The 22448-nt window shown below is 54.4% G+C and overlaps 1 long non-coding RNA gene across 1 annotated transcript in view; it reads right to left on the bottom strand.

The window, feature by feature from the left end:
• Nucleotides 1-20811, bottom strand: part of LOC147121725 (uncharacterized) — an 83538-nt gene extending 62727 nt beyond the window's left edge. The window contains exon 1 of the long non-coding RNA XR_015077602.1: nucleotides 20639-20811. This is a non-coding gene — a long non-coding RNA (uncharacterized LOC147121725). The remainder of the gene's footprint in view (nucleotides 1-20638) is intronic.
• Between the last annotated feature and the right edge of the window lie 1637 nt (nucleotides 20812-22448).

Here is a 22448-nt window from a genome sequence, read left to right as displayed (position 1 = left end):
GGCATTCTCAGCAAGGCGAGACCAGCTGTCCGTCTGCCATGGTACTTTGATGTACGGGACAAGAGTGATTATTCCTCCCAAGTTAAGGGAAAGAGTTCTAAAGGAACTGTGTGGCGACACGCCACCACTGGACATAATCTGCTCACGGCGGCACAGACAGTCTAAGCAGAAGCCCCCAGCCGGGGGCCCTTTACTCCAGCAACTTGTTTCCCGCAGGGACAGGCTGCCGGGAGTACTTCCTGTCTGGGAAGTATTTAAGTGGATGCGCGGGCTTTTCTAGTTCCTGTTTGCCATGTGGTCAGAATAAAGAAGCTGTGTTTTCAATAGCTCTGTCTCGACTCCCACGTTTGCCGCGGTATCTCAACACTGGTGACCCCGACGCTCAGGACGAATCCTAAGCTAGCATGGCGGATACAAACGTAGTCACGGTTAAATTACCTGACTTTTGGGAGAACCTCGCCGAAGCCTGGTTCGTTCAAGCTGAGTCCAGATTCCGGCTGAAAGGCATTACAGTCGACGCCACGAAGTACGACTACCTCGTCGCCTCGCTCACCTACGCTACAGTCCCCAAGGTTTGGGCAGCGCTGCAGGGTCCACCAACAGAGGGCAAGTGCGAACATCTGAAGGCTGCGCTACTTAAAAAATTTCAAACGTCCTCTTACCAGCGCCACTGCCAACTCCTGGACCTCCCCGGCCTTGGTGACGCTTCACCATCAGACCTGCTTTCCCACATGCTGTCCCTCTCAGACGACAAAAATCCCGGCGCCCTTTTTCGCATGCTTTTCATTCGGCAGCTCCCCACCAGCATCCGCCCACTCCTTGTGGAGTCTGACTCCACGGACCTGAATGAGATAGCCGAAAAGGCCGACCGGCTGCTCTCTGCACAGGCCGCTCGCGACGTCGCGCCCGACCTCACGGCAACGACCACGCGGTCTTCCCGGGCCGTTAGGCCCGACCGCCCTACCACTCCGGGTCACTGCTACTACCACACCCGTTTTGGCGCTAGGGCTCAACGCTGCACGCCACCGTGTTCCTTCAAACCCCCCCCCGCACCGGCCCCCGCGATGGCCGCGGGGCAGAAGAAGCCCCTACTGTACGTCACTGACAACAGAACCAACCGCCGATTTCTGTGCGACACAGGGGCCCAGCACAGCATCACCCCCGCCTGCGCCCTCGAGATCCAACGCGGCACACGGGTTATCACACTGGCTGCAGCCAACGGCTCTGAAATCCGCACATATGGCACCCGCATGGTCACGCTCGACCTCGCGGGCCGCCGCTACCGCTGGGAGTTCCTGACAGCCAAGGTCCTCTGCCCACTCATCGGCGCCGACTTCCTACGCGCCCACGGCCTCCTTGTCGACATTCCGAGGCACCGCCTCGTCGACATCAACACTATGGCCCCCATCCCCGGCGCCTTTACCCCGGCCCGTTCGGCCGGCCCGACGACCTACTGCCTCGCCAGAGCCACGGACGACTACTCGGCACTCCTAGCTGAGTTTCCCGCCCTCACTAACCCGACCTTTTCGGCCAAAGCCGCCAAGTACGGTGTGGAACACTATATCCCCACCACCGGCCCCCCAGTTTCTGCCCACGCCCGCAGACTCAACCCGGCCAAGCTGGAAATCGCGCGGGCCGAGTTTACCAACATGGAACAACTCGGCATCATCCGCCGCTCCAGCAGCCCTTGGGCCTCGCCCCTCCACATCGCCCCCAAGCCCGGCGGAGGCTGGCGCCCTTGCGGAGACTACCGCCGCCTCAACAACGCCACCACCCCCGATCGGTACCCGGTGCCACACATCCAGGACTTCTCGGCCCGACTGGCCGGACGAACCGTCTTTTCCAAAGTCGACCTGGTGCGCGGTTACCACCAAGTCCCCGTACACCCCGCGGACATCCCCAAAACGGCCGTCATCACCCCATTCGGCCTGTTCGAGTTCCTGAGGATGCCCTTCGGCCTCAAGAATGCAGCACAGGCTTTCCAGCGCCTTATGGACTCAGTCCTCCGGGACCTGAACTTCCTATTCGTCTATCTAGACGACATTCTCGTGGCCAGCTCCTCCAAACAGGAACACCTCAAACACCTTCGCATCCTGTTCGGGCGCCTAGCCCAACACGGGCTCATCCTCAGCCCGGCGAAGTGCCAATTCGGCCTAACCGAGATCGATTTTCTCGGTCACCACATCACCCCTGCCGGGGCCGTCCCCCTGCCCAACAAGGTGCAGGCCGTCCAGCAATTCCCCCGCCCCACAACCATCAAGGGCCTCCAGGAGTTCCTCGGGATGGTGAACTTCTACAACAGGTTCATCCCCAGAGCCGCAGCCCTTATGAAGCCCCTATACGACTCCCTCCGAGGAAAATCCGGCAAGATGGACGTAGCCTGGACCACTGACACGGCAGCCGCCTTCGACGCCACCAAAAACGCGCTCACCGACGCCACTCTGCTCGCGCACCCGAGGGCCGATGCCCGGGTCGCGCTCACCACCGACGCCTCCGACCACGCGGTCGGGGCCGTGTTCGAGCAGTGGGTCAATGGCACGTGGCAGCCACTTGCCTTCTACAGCCGCCAACTGCGCCCCCCGGAGGTCAAATACTCCACTTTCGACCGCGAGCTTCTCGCACTCCACCTGTCGGTCCGCCATTTCAGGTTCCTCCTGGAAGGCCGCCCCTTCACAGCGTATGTGGACCACAAGCCACTCACATACGCGATGGCCAAGCACACCGAACCCTGGTCCGCTAGGCAGCAACGCCAGCTCGCGGCCGTCTCCGAGTTTACTACGGACATTCAGCACGTCTCCGGTAGAGACAACGTGGTCGCCGACTGCCTTTCCCGTCCCGCCGTCTGTGCGAATCACCTCGCGGTCGACTACGCACAACTAGCAGCGGCCCAGCTCACGGACCCAGACCTCCTCTCGGCGGCTACCAGCCTGCCAGGGCTACGCCTAGCCAAGGTCGCGCACGGGCCCGAAGCCACGGCAGTCACGTGCGACGTCTCACTCGGCCAACCCAGGCCGGTCGTCCCTGAGACCTGGCGCCGCCACGTCTTCGACGCGCTCCACGGGCTCTCTCACCCGGGTTCCCGCGCATCCGTCAAACTCCTCTCCAAGCGCTTCGTCTGGCGCGGCCTTAGCAGAGATGTTCGGACTTGGGCCACCTCCTGCCTCGCCTGCCAATGGGCTAAGGTACAGCTGCACACCAAAGCACCCCTGGGAGACTTCGAGGTACCCAGCCGCCGCTTCGACCACGTACACGTCGACATCGTCGGTCCCCTGCCGCCATCGCAAGGCCAAACTTATCTCCTCACGATGGTCGACCGCTACACACGCTGGCCTGAGGCAGTGCCGCTGACCTCCACCTCCACAGCCGACATCGCCAGGGCGTTCGTTAACACCTGGGTTGCGAGGTTCGGCGTACCAGCCGACATAACCTCCGACAGAGGCGCCCAGTTCACCTCCGAACTCTGGACGGCCACAGCACGCAACCTCGGGGTGACGCTCCACCGCACCACGGCGTACCACCCGCAGGCCAACGGACTTTGTGAACGCTTCCACAGGTCACTCAAGGCCTCACTCCGCGCCGGCCTGCAGGACAGTACCTGGACTGACCGCCTACCATGGGTGCTACTCGGCCTACGCACCGCGGTCAAGGAAGACCTCCAGTCCTCGGCAGCGGAGTTAGTCTACGGACAACCGCTGCGCGTCCCAGGCGAATTCCTTCCGGAGCCTACCAAGCCTTGGTCGGCCGAACAGCAGCGGCTCGACTCTTTCTCTTCCGCTCAGCAGTTCGCCCCCTTCCGGTCAACCGACACGGCGAACTCGCACCTCACGTCCCGCCAAATTTACAGCAGGCGCGCTTCGTCTTCGTGCGACACGACGCGCACCGCGGGCCCCTGCGACCCCCGTACGATGGTCCGTACGAGGTACTACAAACCGGGGACAAGGTATTCAAGCTGCGACTCGGCGACAGGGTCGAGACATTCTCCATCGACCGGCTCAAACCAGCACACACAGAACCAGGGGAACAGGTCCCCGTGGCCCAGCCTCCAGCCAGAGGCCATCCCCCCGGCAAGCCAGCACAGCCGGCGGCGAACCGCCCGACCCAACCAACCAGACCGGCGACCACTCAGAGCTGCTGCAGCAGAACCATTAGACCACCGTCACGACTCGTCCACTCCTCCTAAGCGGATTCTGGGGGGAGCTCTGTGGCGACACGCCACCACTGGACATAATCCGCTCACGGTGGCACAGACAGTCTAAGCAGAAGCCCCCAGCCGGGGGCCCTTTCCTCCAGCAACTTGTTTCCCGCAGGGACAGGCTGCCGGGAGCACTTCCTGTCTGGGAAGTATTTAAGTGGATGCGCGGGCTTTTCTAGTTCCTGTTTGCCATGTGGTCAGAATAAAGAAGCTGTGTTTTCAATAGCTCTGTCTCGACTCCCACGTTTGCCGCGGTATCTCAACAACTGCATGAAGGTCATCTGGGGGGAGTTAAGATGAAAAGTCTTGCTAGGGCTTATGTATGGTGGCCGGGTATTGACCAACAGATAGAGGAGTTGACGAAAAGCTGCGCTGGGTGCCAAAAAGTGCAAAATGCACCTCCGATCGCACCGCTGCACCCATGGGAATGGCCTTCAGCCCCATGGCAACGCGTACATATTGACTTTGCTGGTCCATTCATGGACTCCATGTTCCTAATTGCGGTGGACGCACATTCCAAATGGCCAGAAGTGATCAAGATGAATACCACTACTTCAGAAAAGACAATTGCGGTGTTAAGAACAATATTCGCAAGGAATGGATTGCCAGAACAGATATGTTCGGACAACGGACCACAGTTCATGTCGGAAGAATTTGAAAAATTCTTAAAGAAGAATGGGGTGAAACATTATACCTCTGCCCCATATCATCCGGTGACAAACGGGTTGGCCGAGAGATTTGTCCAAACATTCAAAAAGGCAATAAAGGCCATGAACGATGATCAGATTCCGCTACAACACAAGGTGGACAATTTCCTAATGGCATATCGAAACGCCGCTCATGCAGTAACTAACCAAAGTCCTGCCATGATGTTTTATAACAGGAGGTTGCGGTCCAGGTTGGACTTGTTAAAACCAAATGTGCGGAGGGAAGTGGAAAACAAACAGTTCCGGCATATTAATAACAAGACCACTCGAAGTTTTGACGTAGGACAACCAGTGTTGGCAAGGGACTATGGAAACGAAAAATGGCAGTCCGGAACAATTCGGGCCAGACAAGGACCTCTGATGTACACAGTAGATATTGGTAACAATGTGATAAGATGTCATGCGGATCAAGTGGTAGAATCGAGAGCAAGGGTCGAACCCATGGTTGCGACAGAGACAACTGTGGAAGACGTTAATGAACCTGAAGCATCTACCTCGGCAGGGACTGTACCTGATGATGACGTCCAATACATAGGAAACCAACTAGAGGAGTCACCTCAGCAACAAGAATCAGAGACCACTGAAAGGCGTTATCCAACCCGAATCAGAAGACCTCCTGAGAGACTGAACCTTTGAACTGTTTATACCTGAAGTTATATATGTATATATGTTATTATGTTATGTTAAATGGGGATATGACTGTTAAGCTAAAAAGGGAGGATTGTAGTGTATGTAACCTGTTCCACCTTAAGAGAACTTAAGCCTGTTCCACCTTAAGAGATGTACTACTTTCTCTGGCTGCTGTATACGTAATACCGGTGGTGACCACCGGTATATAAGTACTGTGTAGTGATATTGCTGTTAGTATAGCCCTGACCTCCAACTAGTAAAGACCTGTTGAAACGTTATTCTTGTAGTTTGTGTCAGTAATTAATCTTAAATACAACTAGAACACACAGACTTAACAAGTGCCACCACAGCGCAAAACTGACTGCAAGCTGGCACTGGCATGGCGCCAAACATTAGTGCTCAGACCAGCTGTATCCACCAGGTCTTGGGGTGAAACTCCCCTTTAAGGTCCAATCTTTGAGACAGACATAAATTTGAGGGAAGAATCTAAACTTTTTTAATCCGCAGCAGCCCTTGAAGTAAATGTGATGGGGCGGGTGGAAATTTGACACTTTTGTTGGACAAATAAACTTCAACTTTTTCTCACTTCCATTGGAAAGCAATGATTTACTGATTTTTCTGCTATGTTGTGTTTTCCTTCGGTGTGTGTGCGCGAGTGCGTATGTGCGTGTGTATGAGTGCATGTGTGTGAGTGCGTGTGTGCATGTGTATGTGTGCATGTGTATGAGTGCGTGTGTGCGACTGCGTGTGTGCATGTGTGGGAGTGTGTGTGAATATGTACGAGTGCATGTGCGCGAGTGCGTGTGTGCATGTGTATGAGTGCATGTGTACATGTGTATGAGTGCGTGTGTGCATGTGTGCGAGTGCGTGTGTGCGTGTGTGCATGTGTACAAGTGTGTGTGCACGAGTGGGTGTGTGCATGTCTGCGAGTGCGTGTGTGCATGTGTGCGAGTGCATGTGTGCATGTGTATGAGTGTGTGTACGAGTGCATGTGCATGCGTATGAGTGCGTGTGCACGAGTATGTGTGTGTATGTGTATGAATGCATCTGCGCGAGTGCGTGTGTATGAGTGTGTGCGAGTGCATGTGTGCATGTCTGTGAGTGCGTGTGTGCATGTGTACAAGTGTGTGTGCATGTGTGCGAGTGTGTGTGTGCATGTGTATGAGTGTGTGTGTGCATGTGTGTGAGTGTGTGTGTGCATGTGTATGAGTGTGTGTGTGCATGTGTACGAGTGTGTGTGTGCATGCGTGTGAGTGCGTGTGTGCATGTGTACAAGTGCGTGTGTATGAGTGTATATGTGCGAGTACATGTGTGCAAGTGCGTGTGTGCATGTGTACGCATGTGTGTGTGCATGTGAACGAGTGCATGTGTACGAGTGTGTGTGTGCATGTGTGCGAGTGCATGTGTGCATGTGTACGAGTGCATGTGTGCGAGTGTGTGTGTGCGAGTACATGTGTGCATGTGTGCAAGTGCATGTGTGCATGTGTACGCATGTGTGTGTGCATGTGAACAAGTGCATGTGTGTGAGTGCTTGTGTGCATGTGTACGAGTGCGTGTGTGTGAGTGCTTGTGTGCATGTGTACGAGTGCGTGTGTACGAGTGCGAGTGCGAGTGCGTGTGTGTGCATGTGTGCGAGTGCGTGTGTGTGTATATTTATGCGTGTGCATGTGTATATATATATATATATATAAATAAATACCTCCAAATGAGTTAAGCATTGTTAGGAGAATATGGAAACATGTAAATGTATGAGCTGCTTCACCAATGCTGCCGTGTATTAGCAAATGTTTCTTCAGTAAATGGAGTTATGGAACTAGTCTATCAGTATCTGCAAAGATAGAAGAAAGTTTGGGCCACGACCTGGACCTTGACACTTTGAGGAATCTTCAGAAACGGAAAAGACAAATGAACCTTCAGGCTTGGCCATACACCATAACAGGTCTCTGTGATTCTAATACGCGGAAGTTACAACATGGACACAGGCTATTCCGCCCAAACAGTTCATATCGGAGTTTACCCTGCACACGAGCAAATAATCCTAATCACATTTACCTGCCTTGTTTCCATATCCCTTCAGCCCCATTTTCTTTATCCACCTATCCAAACAAATCTTGAAGGTTGATAGAGTTTCTGCTTTAACCATTAAAACTGACAGTGAATTCCACAGCCTCACAGCTCTATGTGTGAAGAGGTTTCTCCTGCCCTCTGTCCTAAATCTCTTACATTTAATCTTGTATCTATGGCCCCTCATTAATGCACCTAACGCACTGCAGAGAGTGAGCTTGTGTGCAAAGTGTCCAATAGCCTCCAGTTTAAGAACCTTCCTCCTCACTTCCCCTTGGGCCATCCACTTTATTGGCAGCTCCTCTCTCAGTGCTGCTCCCACTCCATGTTGTTGCTGCTGTTTAGAAACATAGAAGATAGGAGCAGGAGTAGGCCTGACCTGCTGAGTGTTTCCAGCATTTTCTGTTTTTACCCTTATTTTCACTCCTCCCTCCACCTGATGAAGTGTTTCTCCTACCATTGCTTCTGCATATATCTTGAACAACGCAGGTGACAATCAGTATCCTACTCGCACTCCTGGTTCTGACTCTGCTCTGCTGCTCTACCACTGGCAGTTATCCGATATACAAAGCCTTTATCAGGTGGCTATCTCTCCAATACACCAATATTCTTTAGTACCTCCATCAGTCCATTTTATAAACACATAAATAGTAAAAGGGTAGTAAAAGGAAGGGTGGGACCGATAAGGAACCAAAAAGGAAATCCCCTTGTGGAGGCAGAGGGCATGGCTGAGGTACTAAATTAATACTTTGCATCTGTCTTCACTTGAGACAAAGATTCTGCCAATGTAGCAGTACAGGAGGAGGCAGTAGCGATATTGGATAGGAGAAAAATAGATAAAGAGGAGGTACTGCAAAGGTTGGCAGTCCTCAAGGTAGAAAAGTCACCCTGTCTGGATGGGTTGCATCCTAGGTTACTGAGGGAAGGGTCGAAATTGCGGATGCTCTGGCCACAATCTTCCAATCCTCCTTGGATATTGGGATGGTGCCAGAGGACTGGAGGATTGCAAATGTTGCACCCCTGTTTAAAAATGGGGAGAGGGATAAACCCAAAAACTAAAGGCCAGTCAGCCAAAGGCCGGTGGTGGGGAAACTGTAACAGCCAATAATCCAGGTCAAAATTAATTGGCATTTGGAAAAACATAGGTTAATAAATGAAAGTCAGCATGGATTTGTTAAAGGCAAACCGTGTTTGACATAGAAACATAGAAGATAGGAGCAGGAGTAGGCCGTTCGGCCCCTCGAGCCTGCTCCGCCATTCAATGCGATCATGGCTGATCATCCAAATTCAGTACCCTGTCCCTGCTTTCTCCCCATACCCCTTGATCCCTTTAGCCTTAAGAAATATATCCAACGCCTTCTTGAATATATTTAATGAATTGGCCTCTACTGCTTTCTGTGGTAGAGAATTCCACAGGTTCACCACTCTCTGGGTGAAGAAATTCCTCCTCATTTCTGTCCTAAATGGCTTACCCCTTATCCTTAGACTGTGACCCCTGGTTCTGGACTCCCCGACCATCGGGAACATCCTTCCTGCATCTAGTCTGTCCAGTCCTGTCAGAATTTTATAAGTTTCAATGAGATCCCCTCTCATTCTTCTAAACTCCAGCGAGTATAAGCCCAATCGACCCAATCTCTCCTCATACGTCATTCCTGCCATCCCAGGTATCAACCTGGTGAATCTTCGCTGAACTCCTTCCATGGCAAGAACATCCTTCCTCAGATAAGACGACCAAAATTGCACACAATACTCAAGATGTGGTCTCACCAAGGCCCTGTACAACTGCAGCAAGACATCCTTATTCTTGTACTCAAACCCTCTCACTATGAAGGCCAACATACCATTTGCCTTGTGAGGGGGCAGTGACCGGCGGCAGAGCTTAAATACCGGCAGTTGCGAGGTGAGGCCCGATCAGAGCATCAGACCTGTGAGGGGGCAGTGATCGGCGGCAGAGCTTAAATACCGGCAGTTGCGAAGTGAGGCCCGATCAGAGCATCGGACCTGTGAGGGGGCAGTGAGCGGCGGCAGAGCTTAAATACCGGCAGTTGCGAGGTGAGGCCCGATCAGAGCATCGGACCTGTGAGGGGGCAGTGAGCGGCGGCAGAGCTTAAATACCGGCAGTTGCGAGGTGAGGCCCGATCAGAGCATCGGACCTGTGAGGGGGCAGTGAGCGGCGGCAGAGCTTAAATACCGGCAGTTGCGAGGTGAGGCCCGATCAGAGCATCGGACCTGTGAGGGGGCAGTGACCGGCGGCAGAGCTTAAATACCGGCAGTTGCGAGGTGAGGCCCGATCAGAGCATCGGACCTGTGAGGGGGCAGTGACCGGCGGCAGAGCTTAAATACCGGCAGTTGTGAGGTGAGGCGTACCAACTCAGCAGCAGGGGAGAGAGGTAAAAAGTAATCCAAGTGTGACGTCACCAGGAAGCAGGTAAGTGATTGGTTGGATTGGTTGGTGAGTATTTCTTTCTTTCTCCTTTTCATTACAAGCTTAAATTCGGCGGGTTTTTTTCTAGGGTCTCTGTGGTGTAGTGGGGACAGTTGGTAAATAAGCGCCCTAGAGTATATCTTTAACTGGTTGTACTTAATAAGGCCTTTCTGGTGCAGAGTGACTGTTGGTAAACCATTTAACTGGTGTAATTAGAGGGATTGATTTAATTTAAATCCAATTAATTAAAGGGGATACTAGCATCTAAAACCGGGTAACAATAAAAAGTTTAATTAATTACATAGAATGGAGCAGGTGATGTGTTACTGTTGCGAGATGTGGGAGCCGGTAGACCCCATTGAGGCTCACGGTGATTACATCTGTGACAAGTGTCTGCTGCTACAGGATCTCCAGCTCCGTGTTGATGAGCTGGAGTCTGAGCTTCAGACACTGCGACACATCAGGGAGGGGGAGAAGTACCTGGACTCAGTGTACCAGAAGGTGGTCACACCTATGAAGTTAATTAATTCAGATGCAGCACATGGCCAGGGTCAGGACAGTGTGACTACGAGCGAGGCAGGTACGAGGATCCAGGAGGTAGTGTTGGAGGAGCCGCAGCCCTTGCTCTTGGCCAACAGGTTTGAGGTTCTTACTCCCTGTGTGGACAGGAGCAGGGACTGCAGGGAGGATGAGCAACCTGGCCACAGCACCATGGAACGGGGGGCCATTCAAGAGGGGGGAGTAAATAGAAATGTTGTAGTGGTAGGGGATAGTATTATTAGAGGGATAGATAGAGTTCTCTGCAGCCAAGAGCGAGAGTCCCGTAGGCTGTGTTGCCTACCCGGTACCAGGGTTAAGGACATCTCCTCTGGGCTGGAAAGAAACTTGCAGTGGGAGGGGGTGGATCCAGTCGTCGTGGTCCATGTTGGTACAAACGACGTAGATAGGACTAGGAAGCCGGTTCTGTTAAAGGAGTATGAGCAGCTAGGGGTCAAATTAAAAAACAGAACCTCAAGGGTAATAATCTCTGGATTATTACCTGAGCCACGAGCAAATTTGGCTAGGACAAATAAAATTAGAGAGTTAAATGCGTGGCTCAAAGACTGGTGTGGGAGAAATGGGTTTTGCTTCCTGGGACACTGGCACCAGTACTGGGGCAGGAGGGAGCTGTTCCATTGGGACGGGCTTCACTTGGCCAGTGCTGGGGCTAGAGTCCTGGCGGATCATATAACTAGTGCTGTAGAGAGGGCTTTAAACTAACTAGTTGGGGGGAGGTTCCTAGAGAGCAAATAATAAAAATAACAACAGAGAAGGTCATAGATTTAGGTAGCAGTGGGGAAATTAAAAACCAGAGTGTGTCAGGAAGGAGCAGAAAGTATGGAGTAAAAGGTAAAGTAATAAAAAGGGCAAAAGCAGGAACTAAGTGTCACAAAACATATTTGAAAGTTCTCTATCTGAATGCACGTAGCATTCGTAACAAAATAGACGAGTTAATGGCACAAATAACTACATATGGGTATGATCTTGTGGCCATTACAGAAACATGGCTGCAAGGTGACAATGCCTGGGAATTAAACATACCAGGTTATTTAACGATCAGGAAGGACAGGCAGGAAGGAAGGGGAGGTGGGGTGGCTATGTTAATAAAGGAAGGAATCACTGTAATACAGAGAAATGATATTGGGTCAAAAGATCAGGATAATGAAACAGTTTGGGTGGAGATAAGGAATAATAAGGGGAAAATAACACTTGTGGGCGTAGTCTATAGGCCTCCGAACAGTTGCAACTCGGTTGGACGGAGTATCAATCAGGAAATAGTTGAGGCTTGTATTAAGGGAACATCTATAATTATGGGGGATTTTAACTATCATATTAATTGGACAAATCAAACTGGGCAGGTCTGCCTTGAGGATGAGTTCATTGAGTGTATTAGGGATGGGTTTCTTGAGCAGTATCTAACTGAACCGACCAGGGGACAAGCAACCTTAGATCTGGTCCTGTGTAACGAGACAGGATTAATTAAAAATGTCCTAGTAAAGGATCCCCTTGGAATGAGTGACCATAACATGGTTGAATTCCATATTCAATTAGAGGGTGAGAAGGTTGGATCTCAAACAAGCGTGCTAAGCTTGAATAAAGGAGACTATGAAGGTATGAGAGTGGAATTGAGTAGAGTGGATTGGGAAAATAGATTAAAGGGTAAGACGATACATGATCAGTGGTGTACATTTAAGGAGTTATTTTACAACTTCCAAAAAATATATATTCCACTGAGAAGAAAAGGGTGTAAAAGAAAAGACAGCCATCCGTGGCTAAGTAAAGAAATTAAGGATAGTATTCGACTAAAAACAAGGGCATATAAGGTAGCCAAATCTAGTGGGAGGATAGAGGATTGGGAAAACTTTAAAAGACAGCAAAAAATAACAAAAAGATTGATTAAGAAAGGCAAGATAGATTATGAAAGTAAATTAGCAAAAAATATAAAACCAGATAGTAAGAGTTTTTATAGTGATATAAAAAGAAAATGAGTGGCTAAAGTAAATGTTGGTCCCTTAGAGGTTGAGACCGGGAAATTAATGGTGGGAAATATGGAGATGGCAAAAACACTGAATGAGTATTTTGTATCAGTCTTTACATTAGAGGACACTAAGAATATCCCAACACTGGACAAACAGGGGGCTATGGGGGGGGAGGAGCTAAACACGATCAAAATCACTAAGGAAGTGGTACTCGGTAAAATAATGGGACTCAAGGCGGATAAATCACCTGGACCTGATGGCTTACATCCTAGGGTCTTGAGGGAAGTGGCGGTAGGGATTGTGGATGCATTGTTAATAATTTTCCAAAACTCCCTGGAAAACTGCTAATGTAACACCCTTATTTAAAAAGGGCAGTAGACAGAAGGCTGGAAACTATAGACCGGTTAGCCTAACATCTGTGGTAGGTAAAATGTTGGAGTCCATTATTAAGGAGACAGTAACAGGACATTTGGATAATCATAATTTAATAGGACAAAGTCAGCATGGTTTTATGAAGGGGAAGTCATGTTTGACAAATTTGCTGGAGTTCTTTGAGGAAGTAACATATAGGGTGGATAAAGGGGAACCAATGGACGTAGTGTATTTAGACTTCCAAAAGGCATTTGACAAGATGCCACACAAAAGATTATTGCTTAAGATAGAAAATCACGGGATTGGGGGTAATATTCTGGCATGGATAGAGGATTGGCTATCTAACAGAAGGCAGAGAGTTGGGATAAATGGTTCATTCTCAGACTGGCAATCAGTAACTAGTGGTGTTCCGCAGGGGTCAGTGCTGGGTCCCCAACTCTTTACAATCTATATTAACGATTTGGAGGAGGGGACCGAGTGTAACATATCAAAGTTTGCAGATGATACTAAAATGGGAGGGAAAGTAGTGAGTAAGGAAGACATAAAAAACCTGCAAGGGGACATAGACAGGCTAATAAATGGGCAGAGATTTGGCAGATGGAATACAATACTGGAAAGTGTGAGGTTATGCACTTTGGCAGGATAAATCGTAGAGCAAATTATTATCTTAATGGCAAGAAACTGGAAGGTACTGAAGTACAAAGGGACCTGGGGGTCCTGGTGCACGAAACTTAAAAGGTTAGTATGCAGGTGCAGCAAGTGATTAAGAAGGCCAATGGAATGTTGGCTTTCATTGCTAGGGGGATAGAATATAAAAATAGGGAGGTATTGCTTCAGTTGTACAAGGTATTGGTGAGACCGCACCTGGAATACTGCATACAGTTTTGGTGTCCATACTTAAGAAAAGACATACTTGCTCTCGAGTCAGTACAAAGAAGGTTTACTCGGTTAATCCCGGGGATGAGGGGATGGACATATGAGGAGAGGTTGAGTAGATTGGGACTCTACTCATTGGAGTTCAGAAGAATGAGAGGCGATCTTATTGAAACATATAAGATTGTGAAGGGATTGGATCGGGTGGATGCGGGGAGGATGTTCCCGATGATGGGTGAAACTAGAACTAGGGGGCATAGTCTTAGAATAAGGGGCTGCTCTTTCAAAACTGAGATGAGGAGGAACTACTTCACTCAGAGGGTGGTAGGTCCATGGAATATGCTGCCCCTGAAAGCTGTAGAAGCTACATCATTACATAAATTTAAAACAGAAATAGACAGTTTCCTAGAAGAAAAGGGAATTAAGGGTTACGGGGAGCGGGCAGGAATTTGGACATGAGCCTAGGTTCGGATCGGTCATGGCCCTGTGGGTAGCGGAGCGGGCCCAGGGGCCGTGTAGCCTGATCCTGCTCCTATTTCGTGTGTCTAATTCTGTTAGATTCAGGAGATAGTTCTGTGATAGTAGATTGGCGGTTAGGATCAGATCAGCCATGATCTTATGGAATGGCGGAGCAGGCTCGAGGGGCCGATTGGCCTACTCCTGCTCCTATTTCTTATGTTCTTAACCGCCTGCTGCACCTGCATGCTTACCTTCAGCGACTGGTGCACAAGGACACCCAGGTCTCGTTGCACTTCCCCTTCTCCCAAACTATTGCCATTCAAATAATAATCTGCCTTCCTGTTTTTGACACCAAAGTGGATAACCTCACATTTATCCACGTTATATTGCATCTGCCATGCTTCTGCCCAATCATCCAACCTGTCCAAATCATCCTGTAGTTTCTTGGCATCCTCCTCACAGCACACACGCCCACCCAGCTTTGTGTCATCTGCAAATTTGCTTCTGGCTCTGCTAACAGTGATGGTGCCCACCCCACCCCTCACTTGAGCCCCAATCTCCACTTTGCTCCAGAGCCCCCACTTCTCCCCCCGAGCCCCCATTCTCCAGTCTCCTTCGCTTCCTGAACCTCCATTCCCCAGTCCCCTTCTTTACCTCCGGCCCATTTCCCAGCCCCCATCTCCCCCGAGACACCATTCACCAGTCTCCCCTGAGTCGAGTCCCCATTCCCCAGTCTCCATCTTTCCCCCCTGCCCCCAGTCCCAGTCTCCATCTAAACTCTGAGCCCCCATTCCCCAACTCCCCCCAAGCCTCCATTCCTCAGTCTCCCCCTGAGCCCCCATTCCTCAACTCCCTCTGAACCTCCATTCCTCAGTCTCCCCCTGAGCCTCCATTCCTCAGTCTCCCCCCAAGCCTCCATTCCTCAGTCTCCCCCTGAGCCCCCATTCCTCAGTCTCCCCCTGAACCCCCATTCCTCAGTCTCCCCCAAACCCCCATTCCTCAGTCTCCCCCTGAACCCCCATTCCTTAGTCTCCCCCTGAACCCCCATTCACCAGGCTCCCCCTGAGCACCCATTCACCAGTCTCCCCCTGAGCCCCCATTACTCAGTCTCCCCCTGAACCCCAATTCCTCGGTCTCCCCCTGAGCCCCCATTCACCAGTCTCCTCCAGAGCCCGCATTCCTCAGTTTCCCCCTAAACCCCCATTCACCAGTTTCCCCTGAAACCCCGTTCACCAGTCTCCCCCTGGGTCCCCATTCCTCAGTCTCCCCCTGAACCCCCATTCCTCAGTCTCCCCCTGAACCCCCATTCCTCAGTCTCCCCCTGGGCCCCCATTCACCAGGTCCCCCTGGGCCCCCATTCACCAGTCTCCCCCTGGGCCCCCATTCACCAGTCTCCCCCTGGGCCCCCATTCACCAGTCTCCTCCTGGGCCCCCATTCACCAGTCTCCCCCTGGGCCCCCATTCACCAGTCTCCCCCTGGGCCCCCATTCCTCAGTCTCCCCCTGGGCCCCCATTCACCAGTCTCCCCCTGAACCCCCATTCACCAGTCTCCCCCTGGGCCCCCATTCACCAGTCTCCTCCTGGGCCCCCATTCACCAGTCTCCCCCTGAGCCCCCATTCACCAGTCTCCCCCTGGGTCCCCATTCCTCAGTCTCTCCCTGAACCCCCATTCCTCAGTCTCCCCCTGGGCCCCCATTCACCAGTCTCCTCCAGGGCCCCCATTCACCAGTCTCCTCCTGGGCCCCCATTCACCAGTCTCCCCCTGAACCCCCATTCACCAGTCTCCCCCTGGGTCCCCGTTCCTCAGACTCCCCCTGAACCCCAATTCACCAGTCTCCCCCTGAACCTCCATTCACCAGTCTCCCCCTGGGCCCCCATTCACCAGTCTGCCCCTGAGCCCCCATTCACCAGTCTCCTCCTGGGCCCCCATTCACAAGTCTCCTCCTGGGCCCCGATTCACAAGTCTCCCCCTGGGCCCCCATTCACCAGTCTCCCCCTGGGTCCCCGTTCCTCAGTCTCCCCCTGAACCCCCATTCACCAGTCTCCCCCTAAGCCCCCATTCACCAGTCTCCCCCTGAACCCCCATTCACCAGTCCCCCCCTGAACCCCCATTCACCAGTCTCCCCCTGGGCCCCCATTCACCAGTCTCCCCCTGAACCCTCATTCACCAGTCTCCCCCTGGGCCCCCATTCAAAAGTCTCCCCCTGGGCCCCCATTCACCAGTCTCCCCCTGGGCCCCCATTCACCAGTCTCCCCCTGGGCCCCCATTCACCAGTTTCCCCCTGGGCCCCCATTCACCAGTCTCCCCCTGGGCCCCCATTCACCAGTCTCCCCTGGGCCCTCATTCACCAGTCTCCTCCTGAGCCCCCATTCACCAGTCTCCCCCTGAGCCCCCATTCACCAGTCTCCCCCTGGGCCCCCATTCACCAGTCTCCCCCCTGAGCCCCCATTCACCAGTCTCCCCCTGAGCCCCCATTCACCAGTCTCCCCCTGAGCCCCCATTCACCAGTCTCCCCCTGAACCCCCATTCACCAGTCTCCCCCTGGGCCCCCATTCACCAGTCTCCCCCTGAGCCCCCATTCACCAGTCTCCCCCTGAACCCCCATTCACCAGTCTCCCCCTGGGCCCCCATTCACCAGTCTCCTCCTGAGCCCCCATTCACCAGTCTCCCCCTGAGCCCCCATTCACCAGTCTCCCCCTGAACCCCCATTCACCAGTCTCCCCCTGGGCCCCCATTCACCAGTCTCCTCCTGGGCCCCCATTCACCAGTTTCCCCCTGGGCCCCCATTTACCAGTCTCCCCCTGAACCCCCAGTCCTCAGTCTCCCTCTGAACCCCCATTCCTCAGTCTCCCCCTGGGCCCCCATTCACCAGTCTCCCCCTGAGCCCCCATTCACCAGTCTCCCCTGGGCCCCCATTCACCAGTCTCCCCCTGGGCCCCCATTTACCAGTCTCCCCCTGGGCCCCCATTCACCAGTCTCCCCCTGGGCCCCCATTTACCAGTCTCCCCCTGGGCCCCCATTCCTCAGTCTCCCCCTGGGCCCCCATTCACCAGTCTCCTCCTGGGCCCCCATTCACCAGTCTCCCCCTGGGCCCCCATTCACCAGTCTCCTCCTGAGCCCCCATTCACCAGTCTCCCCCTGAGCCCCCATTCACCAGTCTACCCCTGGGCCCCCATTCACCAGTCTGCCCCTGAGCCCCCATTCACCAGTCTCCCCCTGGGCCCCCATTCACCAGTCTCCTCCTGAGCCCCCATTCACCAGTCCCTCCCTGAGCCCCCATTCACCAGTCTACCCCTGGGCCCCCATTCACCAGTCTCTCCCTGAGCCCCCTTTCACCAGTCTACCCCTGGGCCCCCATTCACCAGTCTCTCCCTGAGCCCCCATTCACCAGTCTGCCCCTGAGCCCCCATTCACCAGTCTCCCCCTGGGCCCTCATTCACCAGTCTCCTCCTGAGCCCCCATTCACCAGTCTCCCCCTGGGCCCCCATTCACCAGTCTCCCCCTGGGCCCCCATTCACCAGTCTCCCCCTGGGCCCCCATTCCTCAGTCTCCCCCTGGGCCCCCATTCACCAGTCTCCTCCTGAGCCCCCATTCCTCAGTCTCCCCCTGAGCCCCCATTCACCAGTCTCCCCCTGGGCCCTCATTCCTCAGTCTCCCCCTGGGCCCCCATTCACCAGTCTCCCCCTGGGCCCCCATTCCTCAGTCTCCCCCTGGGCCCCCATTCCTCAGTCTCCCCCTGGGCCCTCATTCACCAGTCTCCTCCTGAGCCCCCATTCACCAGTCTCCCCCTGAACCCCCATTCACCAGTCTCCCCCTGGGCCCTCATTCACCAGTCTCCCCCTGAGCCCCCATTCACCAGTCTCCCCCTGGGCCCTCATTCCTCAGTCTCCCCCTGGGCCCCCATTCACCAGTCTCCCCCTGGGCCCCCATTCACCAGTCTCCCCCTGGGCCTCCATTCACCAGTCTCCCCCTTGGCCCCCATTCACCAGTCTCCCCCTGGGCCCCCATTCACCAGTCTCCCCCTGGGCCCCCATTCACCAGTCTCCCCCTGGGCCCTCATTCACCAGTCTCCTCCTGAGCCCCCATTCACCAGTCTCCCCCTGGGCCCCCATTCACCAGTCTCCCCCTGGGCCCCTATTCACCAGTCTCCCCCTGGGCCCCCATTCACCAGTCTCCCCCTGGGCCCTCATTCACCAGTCTCCTCCTGAGCCCCCATTCACCAGTCTCCTCCTGGGCCCCCATTCACCAGTCTCCCCCTGGACCCCCATTCACCAGTCTCCCCCTGGGCCCCCATTCACCAGTCTCCCCCTGGGCCCCCATTCACCAGTCTCCTCCTGAGCCCCCATTCACCAGTCTCCCCCTGGGCCCCCATTCACCAGTCTCCCCCTGGGCCCCCATTCACCAGTCTCCCCCTGGGCCCCCATTCCTCAGTCTCCCCCTGGGCCCCCATTCACCAGTCTCCCCCTGGGCCCCCATTCACCAGTCTCCTCCTGAGCCCCCATTCACCAGTCTCCCCCTGGGCCCTCATTCACCAGTCTCCTCCTGAGCCCCCATTCACCAGTCTCCCCCTGAGCCCCCATTCACCAGTCTCCCCCTGAACCCCCATTCCTCAGTCTCCCCCTGGGCCCCCATTCACCAGTCTCCCCCTGGGCCTCCATTCACCAGTCTCCCCCTTGGCCCCCATTCACCAGTCTCCCCCTGGGCCCCCATTCACCAGTCTCCTCCTGAGCCCCCATTCACCAGTCTCCCCCTGGGCCCCCATTCACCAGTCTCCTCCTGGGCCCTCATTCACCAGTCTCCTCCTGAGCCCCCATTCACCAGTCTCCCCCTGGGCCCCCATTCACCAGTCTCCCCCTGAACCCCCATTCACCAGTCTCCCCCTGGGCCCCCATTCACCAGTCTCCCCCTGGGCCCCCATTCACCAGTCTCCCCCTGGGCCCCCATTCACCAGTCTCCCCCTGAGCCCCCATTCACCAGTCTCCCCCTGGGCCCCCATTCACCAGTCTCCCCCTGAACCCCCATTCACCAGTCTCCCCCTGGGCCCCCATTCACCAGTCTCCCCCTGGGCCCCCATTCACCAGTCTCCCCCTGGGCCCCCATTCACCAGTCTCCCCCTGAGCCCCCATTCACCAGTCTCCCCCTGGGCCCCCATTCACCAGTCTCCCCCTGGGCCCCCATTCACCAGTCTCCCCCTGAGCCCCCATTCACCAGTCTCCCCCTGGGCCCCCATTCACCAGTCTCCCCCTGGGCCCCCATTCACCAGTCTCCTCCTGGGCCCCCATTCACCAGTCTCCCCCTGGGCCCCCATTCACCAGTCTCCCCCTGAGCCCCCATTCACCAGTCTCCCCCTGGGCCCCCATTCACCAGTCTCCCCCTGAGCTCCCATTTACCAGTCTCCCCCTGGGCCCCCATTCACCAGTCTCCCCCTGAACCCCCATTCACCAGTCTCCCCCTGGGCCCCCATTCACCAGTCTCCCCCTGGGCCCCCATTCACCAGTCTCCCCCTGGGCCCCCATTCACCAGTCTCCCCCTGAGCTCCCATTCACCAGTCTCCCCCTGGGCCCCCATTCACCAGTCTCCCCCTGAACCCCCATTCACCAGTCTCCCCCTGGGCCCCCATTCACCAGTCTCCCCCTGAGCCCCCATTCACCAGTCTCCCCCTGGGCCCCCATTCACCAGTCTCCCCCTGGGCCCCCATTCACCAGTCTCCCCCTGGGCCCCCATTCACCAGTCTCCCCCTGGGCCCCCATTCACCAGTCTCCCCCTGAGCCCCCATTCACCAGTCTCCCCCTGGGCCCCCATTCACCAGTCTCCCCCTGGGCCCCCATTCACCAGTCTCCTCCTGGACCCCATTCACCAGTCTCCCCCTGGGCCCCCATTCACCAGTCTCCTCCTGAGCCCCCATTCACCAGTCTCCCCCTGGGCCCCCATTCACCAGTCTCCCCCTGGGCCCCCATTCACCAGTCTCCTCCTGAGCCCCCATTCACCAGTCTCCCCCTGGGCCCCCATTCACCAGTCTCCTCCTGGACCCCCATTCACCAGTCTCCCCCTGGGCCCCCATTCACCAGTCTCCTCCTGGACCCCCATTCCGCAGTCTCCCCCTGAGCCCCAATTCCCCAATCTTTATTTCTTACCTCCCCAAATTTCAGGATCCCCCCCCCGATGTCAGATCCTACCTGGTGACATCACCAAGTAAACAAGTTTCATGGTCACTTTTACTGATTTTATTCCAGGTTTTACGAAAGTGAATTCAAATTTTCAAATTGCTCCCGATGGGATTTGAACTCACATTCGCTGGATTACCAATCCAGTAGCACAGCCACTACGCTACCCTACCCTAGACTTCGAATCGCCCAGAGCTTCTTTCAAAGTGGAACGAAAGTCAGGTCACCCTACCTGGGCCGCATTCCTCTCTTGTTTTCGGCTGCTTCCAATGAGAGGTGCAGTGATTTGAAAGGCCGGGATCCACCGAGCCCATTACTGTTGATTGGCGTTTGGGCAGCTGGACACGGATGAGCTTACAGGCCTCCTTTGAAAGATCAGAGGGCCCTTTGTCCGCGCTCACTTTGGTGGGGCTGTCCGTACAAACCGCCTATTTGATCATAGCACGGAGGTCTTGGCTTCCAGCTCAGCGCATTACAAGTCCACTACACACGGCCTATTTCAATGAAGAGGCATCTCACTTTAGATGCTGGAGGGAGAGAGAACAAAAAGGTTTCGTTTCTGTGTGAAAAGGGGCATTGTCAGGCTATGAGAGAGTTTTCAGGCTGGCTTGACTGCCATGACAATTTGCTTCAGAAATTCAGCTTAAAGTTTGCAGCGTTGGCCTCAGACAAGTTTGTACACAATGAATGTGAACTTCTGCCATGCAATTCTTCGTTTCTAGCTTAAACATTTAGGGGTAGATTTTTGTGTCACTACAGCCCCTGTTTATCAGTGTGAACGGGATGATAGCGAAACTAACATTTTTTTCTTAAAAACAAAGGCCTAGAAATTCAGTATAGCCACTTTTGGGGCGGTAAAGTCGGGCGGCCGCTAAAGTTTGCGCCCGGCGCAAAGTCGCGCCCCCTTCGCCGATATTCAGTCGCATCGCCCCAAGAGGTTGCTGCTGTGCAAAAACAGGCGATGCACGACTATCTTTAGGCGCTAAGCCAGCGGTGCTGAGCGATAGCCCCGAGGCCGGGCGCAGCGCAGGTGCGGCGAGTTCTTGATTGACGGCAGACACTCTGGCGCCGGTCATCTCTTAAAGGGGGAGGGTGTATTTGTTTGCCTGCCACGCCCTGCACACTGAAGCCCTCAACCTAGGCCTGACCACTTCAGCTTCACTTGTACAACGCCCAGGACTATGGAGAAGGCCAGGGAGAGAGCGCAGCGCTTGAGTGACGGTGACCTGAGGCTGCTGGTTGGCGGAGTGGAGCGCAGGCGCCATGTTTTGTACCCAGAAGGTGGCAAGAGGCCGCTGCCCAGCGCCTACCGGAAAGCCTGGAGGGAGATGTCCAACAGGGTGTCTTCCAACAGCGTGGTTGCCAGGACTCCTGTACAATGCCGGAAGAAGTTCAATGACCTCACTCGGATTGTCAGGGTGAGTACCCTTTCCAGTGTCCTCCTCATCCTTGCATGTGCACCTCACATTATGGGCAAAGGGACCTGAAAGCCCTAATGGCCAGCCCTCATCCAGCAGCTATGGGCCTGGCATGAAAATCAATTGCACATTCAGCACTTTACACACTGTCCAAGCTATTCGAACATGGGAGGCATTGCAGACAAGATCAGGGCTACACACTGTCCAAGCTATTCGACCATGGGAGGCAGTGCAGACAAGATCAGGGCTACACACTGTCCAAGCTATTCGACCATGGGAGGCAGTGCAGACAAGACCAGGGCTACACACTGTCCAAGCTATTCGACCATGGGAGGCAGTGCAGACAAGATCAGGGCTACACACTGTCCAAGCTATTCGACCATGGGAGGCAGTGCAGACAAGATCAGGGCTACACACTGTCAGAGCTATTCGACCATGGGAGGCAGTGCAGACAAGATCAGGGCTACACACTGTACTTAGAGGCCGTCCTTTCTCTTGCAGGCCAAGGTTGCGCACAACCGGCGCAACCAAACTGAGACCGGGGGAGGCCGTCCTGACCTCAAAGAGCTCTCCGACCTCGACCAGCGTGTGGAGCGCATTATGGGAGGCCGGCTGATTGGCCCC

This window comes from Somniosus microcephalus, chromosome 3 (genome assembly GCF_052327205.1).
Source record: "Somniosus microcephalus isolate GS21.2 chromosome 3, FLI_Smic_1.0, whole genome shotgun sequence".
Lineage (NCBI taxonomy): Eukaryota > Metazoa > Chordata > Chondrichthyes > Squaliformes > Somniosidae > Somniosus > Somniosus microcephalus.
Note: the sequence above shows the minus strand (reverse complement) of the source record. Positions and strands in the feature narration are given on the sequence as shown.